The sequence below is a fragment of the Anarrhichthys ocellatus genome, unplaced genomic scaffold (genome assembly GCF_004355925.1).
Source record: "Anarrhichthys ocellatus isolate YVR2014 unplaced genomic scaffold, GSC_Weel_1.0 scaffold101, whole genome shotgun sequence".
NCBI lineage: Eukaryota > Metazoa > Chordata > Actinopteri > Perciformes > Anarhichadidae > Anarrhichthys > Anarrhichthys ocellatus.
Window position 1 is genome coordinate 923,285 of NW_022280131.1, and position 19,470 is coordinate 942,754.

A 19,470-nucleotide genomic window follows, 5' to 3' on the forward strand; every position below is an offset into this window, starting at 1 on the left:
CCTACTCAGTCCAAGCATCGGACCTGGGGAGACAGGGACTTCTCCATTGCTGCCCCCTCCCTCTGGAACTCCCTCTCCCAGCACCTCCGACATTCTCCATCACTCGCCACTTTCAAAACTGCACTTAAAATTCATCTATTCAAATCTGCTTTTAACCTGTGAAGCTAGTTATGTATGTTTTTGTGCTGTTCCTTATTGTTATGCCATCTCTTTTGTTATATTGTAATTCAGTGTGGCTTTGTACAAAGGCCTGTGCAAAAGCACACTGACTATAATCCTGTGGGTTTATTATTCAGTATGGCTTTGTGTACATCAAAACAAGTGGCCTGGTTGGGAATGGTGTGCTATGACTTTTGTCAGAGATTCGGCCAGCGGTTTTCCTGAAAATTGCGAAAACGGGAGCAAAATCGTACCATTCACTTGAATGGGGTTTTGGCGAAAAGACATCTAAAAAAACACTTAACTTTGTTATATATAATATTGACTAACCATACATTACAAAAATGATTCAAAGTTCAAAACGTAAACAAAACGCTGGAGTTTATTGAGACCAATGGGCATTTTGATAGCTAGCACAGTTTTCATGAAGTCACAGCTTAAGTTTCAGGAACATTTTTGGTCCGTTTCAGATTTTATAATGGGTGTGTATTGCACGGAATATTCAGCGCTAGAGTGATGACATCATGCTCAGAGTGGAGCAGAGCATGAAAAGTATTCTGTGATTTTTCCAAACAAATTGCTTCCAGTCCCACAATTTTTACTCTTTATACACCATTTTGGTCAAAAAGATAGGACATTTTGTGATGGTCGCACGCAGGTGTCTGTGGAATCCAATGGACTTACACATTTGGCTCAAAGAGCCACAGAGCAACATGAACTCCAACCAACTGGTCCATTAGACTCCATGTTAAATCTGACCACTAATTTCTCAAAGAAAGCAAACGGTACCAGTTTTGTATTTTGCTCTGTAGCTCACATTTCTAACCACAAACCACATCAGTGCGTTCGGCAAAGTCTTATCTCTCTCATGATACCCATATGTTGTTGATTGGACTCATGGTTTTGGTATAGGGGGCAGAGGTTTGACAGGTAGTTTTGTTCAAAATCACTGTATACGCTAATCTCTCTTAATTAGCCTTTAACACACAGGTGCTCCAATCACCATGGCAACCAGTGACACACATGCACCCAAGCACACAGATGTTTGATATGAGCTCATTAGTGATGTTGATGAACACACAAGAGGGTACATCCCAAGTCTCTTAATTGCATCCCCGTTTCCCTCACTTGCGTCCTTCCCTTGCATCTTAGTCCCTCCCACCAGGGATGCATGGAGGAAACCATGCGAGGAGAGAGGAACGAGGAAATATGTTTTAAGAGACATGAGACGTCCTTTCCTCAGTTGCGTCACGTGAAGCGACGTCTGTTTCTGAGACGGAGGATCAGCTGATCACAGCTGGATCAGCTGTCAGTCGGCTTTAACAGCTGGAGAGACTTTAGTGTCTGTTCACATGATCACTGTACTTAATAATAGTAACTAATAATACTAATAAAGACACACAGTAATCACCCCTGTAGAGGTGTTTCTCTCTGTAGTCTGTTAACAAACTGTGTCCTGTGTTCTGTTTATAAGCACAGGATCCATTTCTACCGGCGGAATGCAATCGTCTTATTCATGAATTATTTGCATCCATATGTTTTGAAATTGTGACTGTGGCGTCATTACTAAATAACCCAGAATATGATTATTGTTTCTGTTAAATGATAAAACTCAAACACTCAGGAATGATGTAAAACGTGTTTTGTCTCTCCAGCTCTCTCTGACTTTAATTGTTTCCATAATAAAAGTTATTGAGGGAAACATCAGATCATGAAAACACAAATCTTTCTAACAAATGAAAAAAGTTGTTTGTGGTCCTTTTGTTGTTCAGACTACAATGAACATTTATTGAAACCAGACGGTGAATCAGAAACCTAATCAAATATAAAGCTTGAGTTTATTCTGTGATCTGTCTTCAGATCTGGGTGGGGGAGAGAGGGGGAGAGGAGACATAATCATAATGTTTGACACATAAACAGAGGTTATTAAATGACAGGCTTCATCACAAGCATTTCAGTTATATTTCACTCTGTGGGGCTTTTATTTTGAAATGGGGTGTGGGCGGGGGGAAGGGGAGAGGAGACATAATCATAATGTTAGATAAACATAAACAGGTTAATAAATGACAGGCTTCATCACAAGCATTTCAGTTAGAATTCATTTTGTGGAGCCTTTACTTTAAAATGGGGTGTGTGTGTGTGTGTGTGGGGGGGGGGGGGGGTCCTCTTAAAATCTGTAAGACCTGAATGACTGTATGACAGAGAGACACAGAGAGAGAGGATGAGTGAATGAGTGAGTGAGAGAGAGAGAGAGACTCTGATCTCTCTGGCAATCTCTCATTTGGAGATTGTCCTATGTTTTATCATTTACAGCTTACATGACTATTGTCCTGCTCTGCCATGTCTTTCCTCGTCTCTCCCTCTTGTGTCGCGGTGTGTGTAAATGTCACTCAAATCAGGAAACTTATCAGAATACCCATATTTGATTGGCTGAGCTGCATCACGTATATCTCTAAATCATGTGTGTGCGGCTTTTATTTTAAAATGGGGGGGGGGTCCTCTAAAAGTCTCTAAGACCTGAATGACTGTATGAGAGAGAGAGAGAGAGAGAGAGAGAGAGAGAGAGAGAGAGAGAGAGAGAGAGATGAGTGTATGTGTGTCTGTGAGTCTGGGTGTTTATCAACATCACTAATTAGCTTAATCAGAAACACCTGTGTCCTTGCAGCCTTTTCATGAAGATAAAACAGGGAAATGCCTCTCAAACAAATCCTCAAAACTCCCATAACCGTAGCTCCTATTGCTCCGATATTAATAAATGAGAGGAAGGATGAGTTGAAGAACAGATCCTGTAAAAATTGTGTCTGTAGTGTAAAAAATGTGGCTGAACTGGCGATCTAGAAATGGGGTACCGTGTTCTGTGGACGATGTTTTGAAGCAAAATTTAACATTGGTCTCTATGGAGCAGAAAGTTGGTTTTCCTCTCAATTACAGGCTTCTGTGCCAAATGTGTAAATCTGTGGGATTCCACAGTCATTTGTCTACAACAAGGACAAGATTATCTACTTCTACATCCAGAAATTATGCATGAAGAGTGAAGATTGTGGACACAGTGGCAAAAGACAAATGTTTTTTTCACAAGAATCTCAAGCTGCTCTTCACTCTAGCGGTGACATCACGCACTCTAAGCTGCGCAATACACACCTATTATACAGTCCGAAAAGGACTGAAAAAATCATAAAAGTTAAATTGCTGCAGTTCAAAAAGTTTAAAATATATCAAAAAGCTGAATAATGTGGCAATAGATCGGGATTTTCTCAACATTTTAAAGTTGAAATGGTGCCTGTAGCTGAAAGTATGAGGAAGTAGAAGGATTTGAAAGTTGAAGAAGTTTAAGAGGATTTGAAAATATTCTCCATAGACATCCCATTCAAAAAAAAGTTGCAAAAAGCTTAATAATTCAAAAAGTTTAAAGATTAGAAATATGAAGAGATATAGCAGACATGAGCTGAAAGAGCTGAACATTTTGATAGTCAAACGGTTTCTGTAGCTTAAAAAATGTGGAAGGAATTAAGTAGCAAAAAGTGTACGGAAGAAATATAAAATAAGGAGGAATAAAGATTCGAACAGCATTCCAACAATAAAGATTCGAAGAATGCTTAACAGCATTCCAACAATCAGCCTTTCACCCACACATGGCCCGGGCACAGTGATCATGTCACACAGGGAAGACAGTAAATATACATTTGTCAGCTTGTAGTCAGAGAGTACTTCTCAAATACAACTGTAGGGGGTTATGTAATTTGTGCTAATTTAAAATGTGTCATCAAATACTATAATCAATGCCTTTTGGTCAAAGCTCCTTAAACACTAGCAATACTAATGATCATAATTTAGAATGTATATAAGAAGTGGACGTAGTCAAAGTGATGTCACCAATTGATTTGTGGACTGCTGGTTTGAAGCCTCGAGTTTTCATTTTGGTCGTCTCCATCTCGTTTTTTTGCAAACAGAACTGTCGTGAGAGGGTGGAGCTAATTACAAACAAATTTTAGGCAAACAAAATGTTCCAATTAATTTTCCTGAACTGAAAACACACGTTGTAAGATGAAAACACAAACAACTCCCAGACCGGACAACACTGTGGTAGCAACCAGTCAATCACCGTGTAGCCTAAAGCATACTCCGCTTTATGGTGTATTTGACTCTAAATGGACCATAATTTACTAAATGAACATCATGCTGTATTGAAGAAGACTTGAAACTAGAGATTGAGACCATAACCATTACAATCTTTACTGAGGTAAGAAATCAAGTGAGAAGTAGAGTCATTTTCTCATAGAGTTCTATACAACCAGAGGAGTCGCATTGGAGAGAATGTAAGAATACACTTGACTTCCCTTTTCAGAGCAGGAGGTTCATCTCTGTCACACGCTTTAATGAACCAACCATCCACCCAGACTTCCTTCATAAGAGGTTTTGTTGTGCTATGACATCACACTACTCAATATGTCAGCCTTGCAGAATAGAGTTTTGAAAGTGCAAGCTTTATACATGCTCATTTTCTGCAAAAAAAACAATATGCCATAATTAGTAAATACTATGCTATTTATAGTATGCAGATAGAGTGTCTGAAGGACACTTCACAGGATGAAATAAAAACCTAAAATGTCAAACAATCTCTTCCTGAAAAATAGGCATGAAACCTGACAAACATAGTTCCCACAACTGTCCCACTAGGTCTGACATTGGAAAGAAACACCAACAACTGTCAACATCTACTGTAGAGCAGAACTTTCTTTTTAAACCATCCAACCACCCAGAATTCCAAAGCACATTAAACAAGGTTGTTGTCAAATGAAAAATGACATTATAAGTCAATTATTTGAATGTATGTACAGTGGTGGAATGTAACTTTTTCTGAAGTACATATTTATATATGAGTATTTCCTCATGATGCAACTGTATATTTCTACTCCACTACATCTCGAAGGTAAGATGTTAAACTAAATGTGTCTGACAGCTTTAGTTACTTTTCAAATTACAATTCTTCCTCCCCTTGCTGTCCAGTCAAAATTCCCTTGTATGTTGAGAAAATCGTTCTACTTGTTCAGCTAAATAAATTCATAAGATACGTGGTTCTCACAGGACAGCGACGCTGCAAATATAGGATGATCCTATAGAATATGATGCACTAGTGTAGATTAAAACAGCCAACAGGATATATATATACACATTAATGCAGCAGTAATATAATATCAGTAATAATAATCCAGAAACATCAGATATAATAGGAACACATTTTACTGCATAATCAATACTTTTACTTTTGATACTTTAAAAACACTTCGCTGATAATGCTTTACCTAAAACTTTACGTGGGATTTTACTTGTAGTGGAGTATTTTCACAGTGTGGTATTGCTACATTTACTTTTTTTTTTTTTTGGATGTCCCTGTGGACAAACGTGGTAGTGTTTCCAAACACCAGATTCCCTTAAGAAAACCTTTTATTTTACTGCAGCAGGGTCTGACCGTCTGCCCCGCTCAGTCCTGGTTCTGGTTCTCCCGTGCATCCCTTCTCTCCAGCTGCCCCAGTAAAACGGCCTAGGCCTCCAGCAGCATGGTGTCGGTGTTGGCCTCCAGACCGGCGGAGCAGCGAGGTGAAGCTTAGCTCTTGGCCGGAGGAGGAGATACTGCTGTAGGGCGCTGAGCTCTCCTTCTCCATCCAGAGTGCCGACTTCTGGCCAAAGGCTGCAGCGAAGCTGGATCTGGGTCTGTCCACGGCAGTGAAGCCGGATCTGGGTCTGTTCACGGCGGTGAAGCCGGATATGGGTCTCTGTTGGAGGCCCTTCTGGAGTCTGAACTGAAGGAGTTTCTGGAGAAGCTGCATGATTTCATGTGAATTCACCAGAATCCTGGTGTCACCGATGACAAGCTTTAAGAATAACTATATAGAAATAAAGAATCTTCTCTCTGATGGTGTCATTTACTGATGTAGGTCAGTATAGAGGATCAGAATTAAATTGAGACTGTTTCAGTTAGACGTTTCTCACAGTTACTTCAAGTAAAGGATCTTCTTCCACTGCTGGGAATAAGTCAACAAAACATGAACACGTGTTTACAGTTAACTGGCACAGACGTCTGGTGGCCATGTGAGACTTGTAGGTCGGACACAAAGGCGTAAGTAGTGTGGTGTTGATGTTGACAGCTGTTTTCTTGTAACCTCTAATAGCCTCAAACTGTGATACTGAGATTCATAATGATTTTGCTCAAGTTGGAAAAAAGTTTGTTGGATAGTTTAGAGGACTACAATACTTACAGCTAGAAATTCAGAGCAACTCCCACCAACTCAAATGTATGTTTATACTACAGCAGTCCTTGTTCTTATAGGTTCTTCATCTACACAGAGCCTGTAATAAGTCCAAAGCTAAAGATTTCAGATTCATCTTTCAGTCTCTGGACACACAAGGAATACAATTATATTCATCATCTGATCTCAGTGAAAGAGAAAACAAATATACAGTAACATATGCTCAAGGGTTTGGACATCACAAAGCATATGTCGTCAGCATATAGCAGAGAGCTGTTCCACTTTGGTCCTGGTCTAGCTTATGAGTTCCACAAGCCTTCATTCCTCCGTGTGCTTTTAAGGAAAAGGTTGATGTCACATCTTTTTATCATCAACATCTCACTCAGAGAGAGATTTACCAAAATAGTGGAAATACAGTATATCAAATAATATAAGGTACTGTGTCTGTGTAGCCACAGTTTGAAATGTGTATCTATGTATGTATGTACGTGTTGGGCTGAACAGTAAGGTAAGTGTAACACAATCTCTGGAAGGAGGGGAAGCCTGTCATGCTACTTAGCCTGTCCACCTGTTGACACTATGGATGCCTGATCCCACACTGTGTGCATCAGAGATTCTGCATGTGTTTGCAGCAGGTGACACATTGCTCCTGTAAAAGAGCCAGTGGTAGGAAGAATACCTTCGACACCTGTCAGTCACATTGGGTAAACATAGTCAGAAATCCATACCTTGAATATACGCTATGATGCCAAGTGTTAACTGCAGTCAACAACTGGATTCAGACATAATCTGAATGCGTTTGGAGGTGTGTTCTTAATCAAAGTTTAATTTATTTTATGCCAGAAAAACTTGGAAATTTTCACCTAGACTGATGAAATGCCTGGATTGAGCAGGGACACCGGGGAGAAGAGTCCATGATAAATGGGGCTCTACGACTCAGTGGTAGATGTGTCCATGGGCAAGACACTTAACCCCAAATTGCTCCTGTGCCTACGGTGTGTGACTGAAAGTATGAATATTAGAGAGTCCTGCAGTTGGCAATGGGTGAATGATGACATTTCAATCAGGAAAGACAAGTCAGATAAGAAAAGATAATTGTTTATTGTGAACAAATGATATGTGAAGATAAAGTCTTCAGAGTCTTTTGCGCTTGGACTCTACAGGGAGATTTGTAATCGAGGGGCATCTGCCCTGACAAGCAGCAAGATAAATCCCCCCGTGGAGTTCAGACACTGATGGTGGTGGTGCTGATGAGGCTGATAGAATGATGATCAAGATGATGAATCTGCGAAGATTAGGCGGAGATGGGGATGTGGAGCGTTGCGTAAGAGCACCATGAACGTACTGAAGGTAGAGAGACAATCATATTTAAGAGTGTCAGCAGCAAGATGATAGGCTAACGATGTAATTGATCTCTTCTATGCTATTGGATAGAACAGACCAGCTGATCTGGACAGCTGATATCATGATCAACAGCCCCGAACAATGACAGCAAGGAAATCATTAGTGTGCATACATCTGCCATGCATGAGTGGCAGATGTATGAGAAATAAACTACGGGCTTAGGCATGCAAGAGTATAGTCTTCCTGACTGAGCTAGAGCTTCATGTAGTGTTAAATATCTTTGAGTGGTCTGAAGACTAGAAAAGCGCTAAACAAGTACAGTCCATTTACTATTTACCATTTCAAGGCAATGGGAACATACTAATGGAGGACAAAGCCACGTGAGCCAACTCCTGTCTATGGGTGCCTTTACAGTGTACAGTGCTCCATTTAGCCAAAAGTACAGTCGCTGGCATGCATATACTGTTTGGGCAGTTTCCAAAGCTTCTTGGCTTGAAAACTTTCATTTCTCACCCATCCCCTTGAAAAGCTGCCTCTCATTACATTCAAAGCAATGTACTGAGAGGCTGAGTTCATGGTTTTGGCACAGTGATGAGTGTTCACTATACACTATATTTAGAGGCATGGCTTGAAACCACTGTAAATGACAAAAGAAATGTTTGGTAGAATGTAGTAATGAGAATGGCTGAATATGGGTGAAAAACAAAACTATGACAAAAGGCCTTGTGTTTGATCCTCAGACTCACTTGGAAGATATAAAAGAGGCAGTGAGCTAGTAAAGGTTCCAGTATTATTGAAACAAACTAGTTTGTATGACATATTGTCTGACCATGAGTAAAGCCAAAAGTGTTTTTTTCTTTTTTTGAATTGCCACATTTGTAACCCCAGCCATTATGCCCAAAATCACTCATTATTTAAGGGTTTCTCTTATAAAAGCAAAACAAAGTGTGCTGCAACAAGCTTAAATGGGCTTATTAATTCCCTCTGTGGCCAGTAGTGAGAAAACACCCTCTGCCACTGTGGCTGTCTCAAAAACAAACCTAGGTGAGCAAAACAACAGTCAGAGGTATGCTTTCATAGAAGTGTTTTGACTGAGTGATGAATTGTTTAGTTACAGTGAATGCATTGCATACCATGATTGTCTCAGGACCATGAAAACGTCATTATCTGAATGAGCTACGGCTGTCTTTGGGTCTTTGTTGTATTTTTGTATTTGGTTTGTTTGGGTTTAGTTCCCAGTAACATAAAGCAATGTAACACAAATCTGGACCCTGTTTTGTATTTGTACCAGGTACTTGTCTCAATATTATTTTGCACTGTAGATAGTACCCCCTCAACGTCATAGTCATAGTGATGGCACATGATACTGCAGTGACATCATCTTCAACACAACGCAAACTATGTTTTCCCCAGGCGGCAACCTCCGGTTCTGCCGAGGGAAGCCGATGCGGAAGTGTCTTGAAGCTGCATTCTCTCTGATGTCCATCAAGGGGCAGCTCCTCTGGTTGTATAGAAGTCTATGAGAAAATGACTCTACTTCTCTCTTGATTTATTACCTCAGTAAACATTGTAAACATGAGTTTATGGTCTTACTCTCTGGTTTCAAGTTTTCACAGCATGATGTTCATTTCATAAATTATGGTCCATTTAGAGTCAAATAGACCATAAAGCGGAGTATGCTTTACGGCGGGCTTACTGTGATTAACAGGTCGCTGCCACTACCAGAGTCACTTCGTCACTCCTCCGCATTCCAAATATGGTAACTTCCATTCATCGGTTGCAAAAAAGGCGACGGCCGAATTCCATGATGGAGACGGCTAAATCCTCGAACTTGAGGCTTCAAAACATCAGTCCACAAACCAACGGGTGACGTCACGATGACTATGTCCACTTCTTATATACAGTCTATGGTTTTCCCTCGGGATCCTTTCATCAACAACCAAACAGATGAATGTCTGTACTTCATCAATTGACCACAGCTTTTGGTTTTGGCTGCCTTTTTTTAAAATCTGGGTTGAGAAAATGAACACCATGGATTGTAGTTAAGGCTATTATTGTGCAGGATTTCCCCATGTCATGCAAGATTACGATTCTAGTGACAATCCTCTCTAACCAACTCTGCAGTGTTTTGACATTCTAATATCGGTTCAGCTTAAGGTGATACAAAAAAAAGTACCAGGTAAAAGGTACTATTCTCAACTTTTGCCAATGGGAAACCAAACAGGAACAAGCGGAAGTCTGGCATTAGCGCACCATGTCGAATGATGTCAGTCTGCTCCATCATCTTTTTATCCTACACAAAGTGGCTATAATAACACTCCATGAAGAGGAAGCTACAAATGTCAACACCTGTCTCTCTCTGGCTTGTGTTTGGTTACCAGGTTAGTTTTGGAGAAGGTAAGATGTTGGATTTTCACAGTGGGGTTGGAGGCCCTTTTAGATTTAAAAAAAAATCATGATTTAAAAATCATAGTACTCCTGTATCAAGTTCTTCTGCCTATAGAGTGGAGTAAAATACCTCTCAGTGCTCTGTCCATGATCCATACCAGACAACAATCCCAATGGTATGACCCCAATATCTTCCTGTCTGTCTAGCCATTTAGCCAAGTTCCTCCTGACTTCTAATCCCTTAATCTGATCTCTGATGGATAAACAGCACACAGGCTAACAGCAGACACCTTCACAAGTCTGCAGCATGGTCTGCTAAAAAACGATTTATCAAAGTGACATTTGCCTTTGAATAATGCTCACAACACTCAGTGGTCCATCTAGTGTTATCGACTTCAGATGGATATATATCTGACTCTACCGAGCCATTGTGGGAGAAATTTAACATAAAAGTAACATTAACAGCGTTACCATATTTAATTCCATCTGAACGTCTTTTCCACAGTTAAATAAGTGTCTTGAATTTAATAATTTCTGAGGCACTAATACATTGACTTTATGAGCCACAATGGATTTTTTCAAACACAGACTTACTACTTAATACTTTTTGTATTTACTCAAGAATTTAAAGCAAAACACGATGTGGGAACTATGCATATTCACTTTCTTTCCAATAGCTATATGAGATATCATATCATGTGTTTTTGGCCTCTGACATATTATCACCTCATGAAGTTCAAATGGCTTATTATACTGCTGGATTTTTAGCAAGGAGTTGCCTATTTACACATGCAGCAGTTACATGCATTCATTTGGAGTTGTGTTTGTTGCCAACTTGTGGATGTCCAATATTCACTTTCCTATTAGCTCTGGTTTGTTCTTGATCCACTTCTGAGAAAATCATCTCTCTCTTAAGCTTAATGCTGGTGCCAAGAAACAGTTCCAGCACTGAACTCCCCCTTAAATCATGAACCTTTATTTTTACATTTCTGTAAATTCTTTACATTTGTGTACGGATTAAACAAATACAACCATTGGTAGGGCTGTTTTGTGAATGAGCCAGACTAGGTGTTTTCCAGTGATTCTAGTCTAAACTAAGCTAGGCTAATCGTGCCTTGACTCCAGCTCTGTACTTAACACACCCGTATGAGGCTGATATCCATCTGAACATCTCACTCAGAGTAACACAAAGCATATTTAGCTAAATGTTTAGCTATTCCATTAACTAAGGGAATGCTGGATTATGCTACTAAATCTCTAGAGCGAAAATGAATATCTTTCTGTATTACAAAATATCACTCAAACTTAGTCAATATGAAGGTAACAGCAGAGGGTTTTTAGGTCTGGACAGTGGTGTGAAAATGAGTCCTCCCTACCCAGCTCTGCCAAATGTACTGAAATGAGTGGGAAGGAGAGGGTGCGTGGTGCCTGGCTTTCTGCAGGCAGCCCAGAACATCAGCATGTAAAGTGGGAGTGTATGAATGTGTACATACATTAATTACATCCAAATACATGTAGTTTGCAGCTTGTCAGTTTTAAACATGTTCATTTCTGTGTTTTAAATGTGATTTTTTGAGAGCATGAAAATAGGACGAGATGTAGTGACTTTGTAGCCGTAGCTGCTGTTTGAGTGTGTGTCTGTCCGTGTGAGTAAAAGTCTTGTTAGACAAAGCCAGACCCCTGCTAGGAGGCTGCAAGCAACTGATAGCTTAAAGGAATTAAAAGATTACCTACTCAAAAGACCCTCGTGGCTCATTTTAGCTCCTGTAACAACAAGTTACCTCAGCATAACTACAACACAGTGGTAATCTCTGTAATTCCTAATCTCCATCTGACAAGAGCATTTACCCTTAAAAGTCTTCATCTTCAAATAGATGTTTTTTTCTTGAGGCAAATTTAAACAGTAACAGCAACACAGAAGTCTACTCACCAGGTGTGTGCTGTGTGTGTCCTCGAGAAGGTGATAGCAGAGCGTGTGAAGAAGGTAGAGCTGACACTCGCAGCCTTTACAACATTACTGAGCCTGAGGTTGTGTTGGGAGATTGTGTAGGCTGAGAGAGATTCAGACTGACTGGTAAGACTCTCCTCCCTCTCCCTCTCTCCCCCTCTCTCTATCTTTATCTGCTCCCTGTGAGTCTGTCACAGAGCCCAGTCATGTGCCTGAAATACCTCTGCCAAACTATTTTTCCACATCACACACACACAGGCATTCAATATGTATGTGTATGTTCTACATGTACCGAGTGGTACCAAATAGACAGATGATAGTTCTGCAAACAGGACAAACAAATGAAACAGGGCAGTTTCACTCCTGTTTGTTTAGCTTCGCTCAGCAGAATTAGTTTATTGACCTAAACATTTTAACACAACAGCAAAATACTAAAACTGAAATGTTCATGGAGCCAAAAGCAAAACTCTTGATGGACGTGACGCCGACATCAAGAACAAAGCTTGCGTTGGCGCCATCTTTACGAACACGGCACACCTGAAAATCAAGCTCCTTACACACACACACATTAACACATACTTACAGAAATGTATTTCTTGGTTACTTAGCTACCAAAACAATATGTTCATCCAGCAAGACTCATTTAACTTGGATTAATTATTCACCCACCTGCAAACAGGACAAATAAACGAGACAGGGCAACTTCACTCCTGTTTGTTTAGCCTCGCTCAGCAGAATGAGGAAAACAATGGCATCGCGGCGTTAAGATCTTAAATCACTCTCCTGTCATAAAGCAAAGTATAGGGCCACCCTGCCCACTCCTGGCTACAAGCTGAGATGTACATGCATTGTACATGAAAACGATTTAGTTAACACACATTAACACACATTGGTGGGCGTCACATATGCACAAACTGTACATAAAGGTAAAGTGCAAACCTACAAATAATGTAATCAACTTCTTTACGTATCAGTGTCCACATTAGTGTGCATGGCATGGACACTACTCCTCATTCCACTGTAGGACTTTTTGAGGGTACTATATGGAGCATACATTTTTCACTCACAATTGTAATACTCAGATAAAAATATATATATATATATATATATATAAAAGTATATATGAAAAGTTCAAAGTTAGCTTTATTGTCAGTTCCACAATATGTACCGAACATACTGAGGAGTTGAAAAAATGTTTCTCTCCAGTCCAACATATAAACATATAAAGTGAATACAGTGCAAATAGATAAAAAACATTTAGACAACATATACTTTAGCAGCAGTCGGACATAGAGTCTTATAGTGCACTAAATCGTAAATGGGGATGGTTTTCAGACTCGGCAGAAGACCAACTATGTGTTAGTTTCAAAACTTCACTGAATTCCAAGTAGCAATTCATTTGAATGAAGCCTTTCTCTCCCGGGTTTGATACAGCGTTGTCCGACACAGGATTGTCATGCATAAAAGTCTGGTCCCACCTGCTCCCTCCCGCTAGGTAGAGTAGTAAATACTACCGGACCATGTCACCACCTCTTTGACCTCTGTTTGAAATTGTACATACAGTAAGAATCTTTCCATACATCCCACATTTATCTGGTTATGAGTAGTATTTGACAGTGCTCTGTTTCTAGAGAGCCATAAACTATCTGAAGAACATATCCGAATGTGTGTCTGGTGGCAATAAACATGCGCATGCACAATACAAACAAAACAGGGATCCATTCAAAAGAAATATTGCTCCATAGCTCCCTATGAGTAATCAAAAACAGGGAACATTTAAGTCAGCTTCAAATGGCCTGTACATACTGTACGTATGTTGTTTTAACACTTGTGTGTTTTTAGGATGCTAGAGCTTCATAATTGTGGTACAAATAGACCAAAAGGTATCAGTACATAACCACCATAACCAAGACTGTAAATTAACAGTTAAGTCTGCAGCACGTAGCAAGTCTCTATCTGAATTGTGTGTGCAGCTGTCCATGCACATGATGGACGTGCACAGACACCAGTGCTGACATACAATTAGTGTACCACTCCTCCATATTTAGCTTCAAAGAGTGTGAGCAGTGAAGTGTGGATGGGCATAAATATGTCTGTCTGCATGTCATTCTCTTTGTAACTCAACTCCAGTTATCAAAAGCCAACGATACATGCAGCTACAACTGATAATATGACAATGTAAGGCATTCACTATTAGCTATCAGGTTGTCAGACAGCCATACATGTTAGGCAGAAGCAATGTGTCTGATACAACTTTGTTGTTAGAAAATGGTGGTTTATTCTTGGGTTCCTTTTGAAATACTGCTCTACCTAAAAGCTTTAATTGGAGAGGTTGCTGTTGCCATAGCAACATTACCCATTGAAAATTTGTACATGCTTGGTAGACAGAGCAGATGGAAAGAATGACGACATATATCTGCTTTTCAGGCAGTGTGTCCTCAGTAAAGCAGATGCCTGTATACATTTACCAATATTTACTGTCACTGTTGAAAACTAGTGACGGTTTGGTCATTTTGGGTTTTGTGATGTAAAGTTGATTGCACCATTTATACAATCAACTGAGGTGAGATCCCACAATTATCATATTAGCTTTTTGATTGGAGAACAGTATTCAGTAAGCTACAGGATACTGGAGACCTTTTATTGCATATTGGACAGTGTGTCAGGCAGTTGAGTTTGAAAAAAATGTAATCTCAGGCCAAGAACTTGATGACTCAGGACATCTTCAGAATGACTTAAGCACAGAAAAAAGCAAATTCCCCTTTGTAATATAAATGGGGCCACTCTGTTGATGCAGCAAACTTACCAATGTCGAAAAATGTTGAGTCCAACAACCAAGATTTCATTACAACAAAAAGAATGGCACGGAGTGTCTTACCATACAATGAATAAGAAATGCTGAAATAAGACTCAATAGTTTGTCATGTTTTTTTTGCCATTTTTTCTTTTGTCATTTTAAGTGCACAAAATGGAACTTCTGTGATTCCAGGGATGCAAAACTACACATTCACTACACAAACTTGTATAGGTTAGTGCATGGTCAACCTTGTCTTCTACATTTGGCCACAAGTTATCCAATGATAGCATCTGTCCTCTCTGACAATACAGCTGGGAACAAATCTTTTTCATGTCTGATCCATTCTTGGAAATCGCCTGCAGTTACGCCCAGGCCACACTACCTGCATGAGCAGCACGTGTGCTTCCCCGAACCTCTTGCTCTTTATTTCAGGGTCCATGTTAACAGGTTAGAGCAGCCACACATGCGGTTGCGTGTCGGCAATGTGGACCGGGTGTTATGTCCAGACATCCGGCACTAATAGTGTCACAGAGAGACATCTGATCATTGTGGTCATTGTGGTCTTAAACTTCCCACCACCATGACTTCCTCTATGCTACGGTATACTATGGAAGTCCCATCTGGAACAGTCCTGACTTCTTATTGAACAGAAAACCACTACATTTTTCATCATGGATTAGTAAAGGTGTTACACATCTCAAACACATCTTCCATAATAACACTTTAGTCTCATTTTCTTATTTGGTTCAGAAGCACGGCATTGGAGAGAATCACTTCTTAGAATATGGTACTTGTATATCACTTTTATAGTCTTTCGACCACTTAAAGCACTTTAACACTACATGTCATCATTCACCCATACACACCCATTCATACACTGATGATAGGGGCTACCATGCAAGGTTCCACCTGCCCATCAGGACTAACTAACATTATTTCTACTTGAATTGTTATCATTCTTTTCTTACGATACGATTTCTTTTTTAAAATCATATATATACAAATATATTTTTCTTCTTCCCTCCTACTCTCTTGCATCCCTTTTTTTGATGTATTTTTGATTGTGTATGTATATATACTATATATATATATATATACACAGTATATACTATATACTGTATATATATATATATATAGTTTTTTGTGTACATGTACAGTTTTTGTGTATTTATTTTGAGATTGAAATATATCTCGTATTAATGTCAATCGACACCCCTCACTCACCCATTAACCGGCTCACACATAAGATGGACACACCCACACACACACACACACACACACATTCTCATTGTCATTCTCCTCAGTTTGCTTTTGTCCCCTTTACTTTTTGTCTCTGTCTTATTTTGTATAATTCCTTGGGTTGCATATGTGTTCATGTACTTATCTGCACTTGTTTTGTATTCACTTTTCTACTAAATAAAAACAAAAAAAACAGCTAATGTGTTTTTGGTAATATAATTCAACACATCTTTGTGGCGTACAGGTTGTTTCCACATTACATCTTAACGCTCATAAACACTCCTAATCCGAAATGACTTCCTAACTGAAAATGAGATCATCTGAGGGGCACTATTGTCTGCACGCTCCGAGTGCCATTCTACTTTTCTTATGAATTCCAAAACTGTTTAAGTGACCTACTGCAGGGAAATGACAACTTCTGCTGCAGCTGACTGTCTGATATCGAGCGCTGTGGGTTTCTTGCCAAAATCTCCCAAATAAAGTAACAAAAACTAAGCTGTGATGTTTCACTATGTTCAGTTTTATTCCAACAACATGGACAGCAGGTCAAACAAGCTGCCACTTCTGTAACTCTGCTGGCATAACGTTGTGCATGCTCATCTTTACTTCCTAAACACACACAGTGCCTGTAAACTGTCCAACTGCTGTCGAGGAATTTCGGTATATATTCTTTCTAAATTAAAACAAAACAAATTGTTATGATTTTGAAAGTTTTCTCAACTCTCTTTTAACTCTTAAATTTACCATAATATTTAACATACAAGGACAACAACTGGAAAAAGTGAATAACCTACTGTAATAAACAACCATCCCAGCAAAATGTTAATGTAGGCTTCTCAATACAATATTTGTTATATAATTAATGTCTTCTAAAGAAAGAAAAACTGATTATTATCATTTTAGGAATGCTCTTAACAGGCCCAATACATTGGCATTTCAAATTATCATTTAAAAAGCGATAATTAAAACGAAAACAGAAAATAATCATGAGAATTGATTATAAAGTCATGAAAAATGAATAATAGAATAAAGCACCTGTGTGATATGATAAAAAGTGTAACAACATAATATGCTACAACTATGGCAAGTGTTTCTAATTTCTTTGCACACCATATGCTATAGGCGATGAATGTGTGTGTTCAGGAATGCATGAAGCTTAGGGTGAGAGGAGAACAATATGAAAGGATGAAGGTTAGGGTAGCACCTGTCCATGGGGTTAAGGTAAAAGAGCTCTGTTTGAGTCAGTCAACATTAGAATGAGCTGTGGTGTCCTATGTTTTGCAGAGATTTGGAAGGCTGGATCCTTGAGTGCCGCTGGCTCGTGCACAGATTGTGACAAAAGGAAAGGAGGAGGTGTGTGCTAATGATGAATAATGCATAAACTGACAAACTTGAAGTTACGCTGTGTTTCCTCATGTGTAAATGCTCACAGTGCCTCTCAGCTGCTGCTATTAACCAGAATGTTCACTTTTATGACCCAACCCACAATGTAACTGCGACCTGTACATCTCGATGGGATTGCATTTCACTGGAGTTGTACCTTGAAAGATTTCATGTGACCAATAAATTGATTGATTGATAACATTGAGTTTGAATGCAGCTTGAACTTCGCTGTACCTATGAGGAAAGTGAAATTGCCTGCGATCTATCAGCAGATTTTTATTTTTCATTGCATAGGCAAAAATGATTTGTTAAAGCAAGTACGTTGACGTTTTTTAAAGTCATTCTGATACGCTGAGTCGGACTCGATATTCTGTTCAGAGGCTGCTTGTGCATGCCGACCTGCCTTCCAGCAGGCACAGCTGATTGTGGACACTCGTAAGCTATTCACTTACTTTACTATTCAATTACTCACATTGCTATTTTATATTACTGATACCATTAACGCACATTACTGACTTTGCTTCTTCACCGGAGTCTCTGTGCTTTCTTGCCTCGCAGGTTTCCATGGATCCTGGTTACAGCCGGGGTTCTGCCATATGCATTGAATGTGTTGTAACTCTGTTATGTTTTTCATTCTGTACACATGACATCTATTGCACTTCTGTCCATCCTGGGAGAGGGATCCCTCCTCTGTTGCTCTCCCTAAGGTGTCTTCCTCTTTTCTCCCCGTTAAAGGTTTTTTTGGGGGGAGTTTTTCTTGTTCCGATGTGAGGGTTCTGGGACAGAGGATATCGTATGTGTGCAGATTGTAAAGCCCTCTCAGGCAAATTTGTGATTTTGGGCATACAAATATAAATTTAATTTAATTGAAGTCATTTCTACAGTGATACCTATATTCTGCTATTTGTAGCCTTTTTGATTAATGCTAGTTATAATAAATATAATAACTTGCTTTAGTCTTGTTTGTATTTCCTCAATTGTCCTTTCAATTAGCTGTCTGGCTGACACTGCCACATTTACAGAGATGTTGATTAATGTGCGTTGTCCTTATAAATAAAGACACAAAATGAAATGATGTTTTCATAATTTTCTTTGTTCACCTCATGGAAACCAAAAGGTCCACTTAGTAGCTAGTTTCATGCGTGTCATGATCTTCTCATAAGAGCGATACTGGATTATGCATTAGGATGGAGCGCTTTCAGGTCTTGATATGCTTGAACTGATCTTCTTGTGAACATTATCAACACAACCCAATCTAACGACACCATCAGAGCAACAATGATGCAGTGAGTCATTCATAGCACAGTCCTTTTCATCATCATCGTTCTCACCATCAACACACCAATACTACTCTTGTGCAGTTAGGCAGTGTTTCCATGGCAACCACTGAAGTGAAGTGGAGTGTTTTAGCTGCTCCAGTCTAAAGATAGAGCCCTCATAAACACAACAGTTGGGCATCCTCAATGATCATGTGAAACAAAGACAGAGGAAGAGTGCCTACACCAGAGAATGAATGACAGTGGATGTAGCACAAACAGAGAAACAACATTTAAGGACTAAATATATGATCATTACCACGAGCTGGATGACAGATTAGAGAGTTCCACACTGAGGTGTCCAAATCATGTTTTACACGATGATCCAGATCTGCCTCTACTCTTTATCTCACTGGATGCACAACATATTCGTATTGCCATTATCAAAATGGCTGCAGCGTTCTGCTTATTCAGCAATATTGTAAATAGCATAGCATATTTGTCATGTGTTTCCTTACAATCCAATCAGTCAAATACAATAGTTTTACACTAAAACTGATTATAGATTGTGTGTATGTGACAGGAGTGGAGGTAACAAATGACATTCAGGCCCAATCCCGATACACCCCTTGCCTCTACCACTTGGCTCACACATACAGGTGCATCTCAATGGATTAGAATATCATCGAAAAGTTAATTTCAGTAATT

At 39.4% G+C, this 19,470-nt stretch overlaps 1 protein-coding gene across 4 annotated transcripts in view; it reads right to left on the reverse strand.

The window, feature by feature from the left end:
- The window catches only part of palmdb (palmdelphin b), a 67,763-nt gene extending 55,535 nt beyond the window's left edge, over positions 1–12,228 (reverse strand). For 3 of the 4 annotated variants that reach the window (XM_031875974.1, XM_031875972.1, XM_031875973.1), the window contains exon 1: positions 12,070–12,226. The gene's annotated coding sequence lies outside the window, so the exon portion shown is untranslated. Of the gene's footprint in view, positions 1–12,069 lie in introns of all 4 variants that reach the window. The other variant, XM_031875976.1, reaches the window with a different exon arrangement.
- Positions 12,229–19,470: the final 7,242 nt, after the last annotated feature.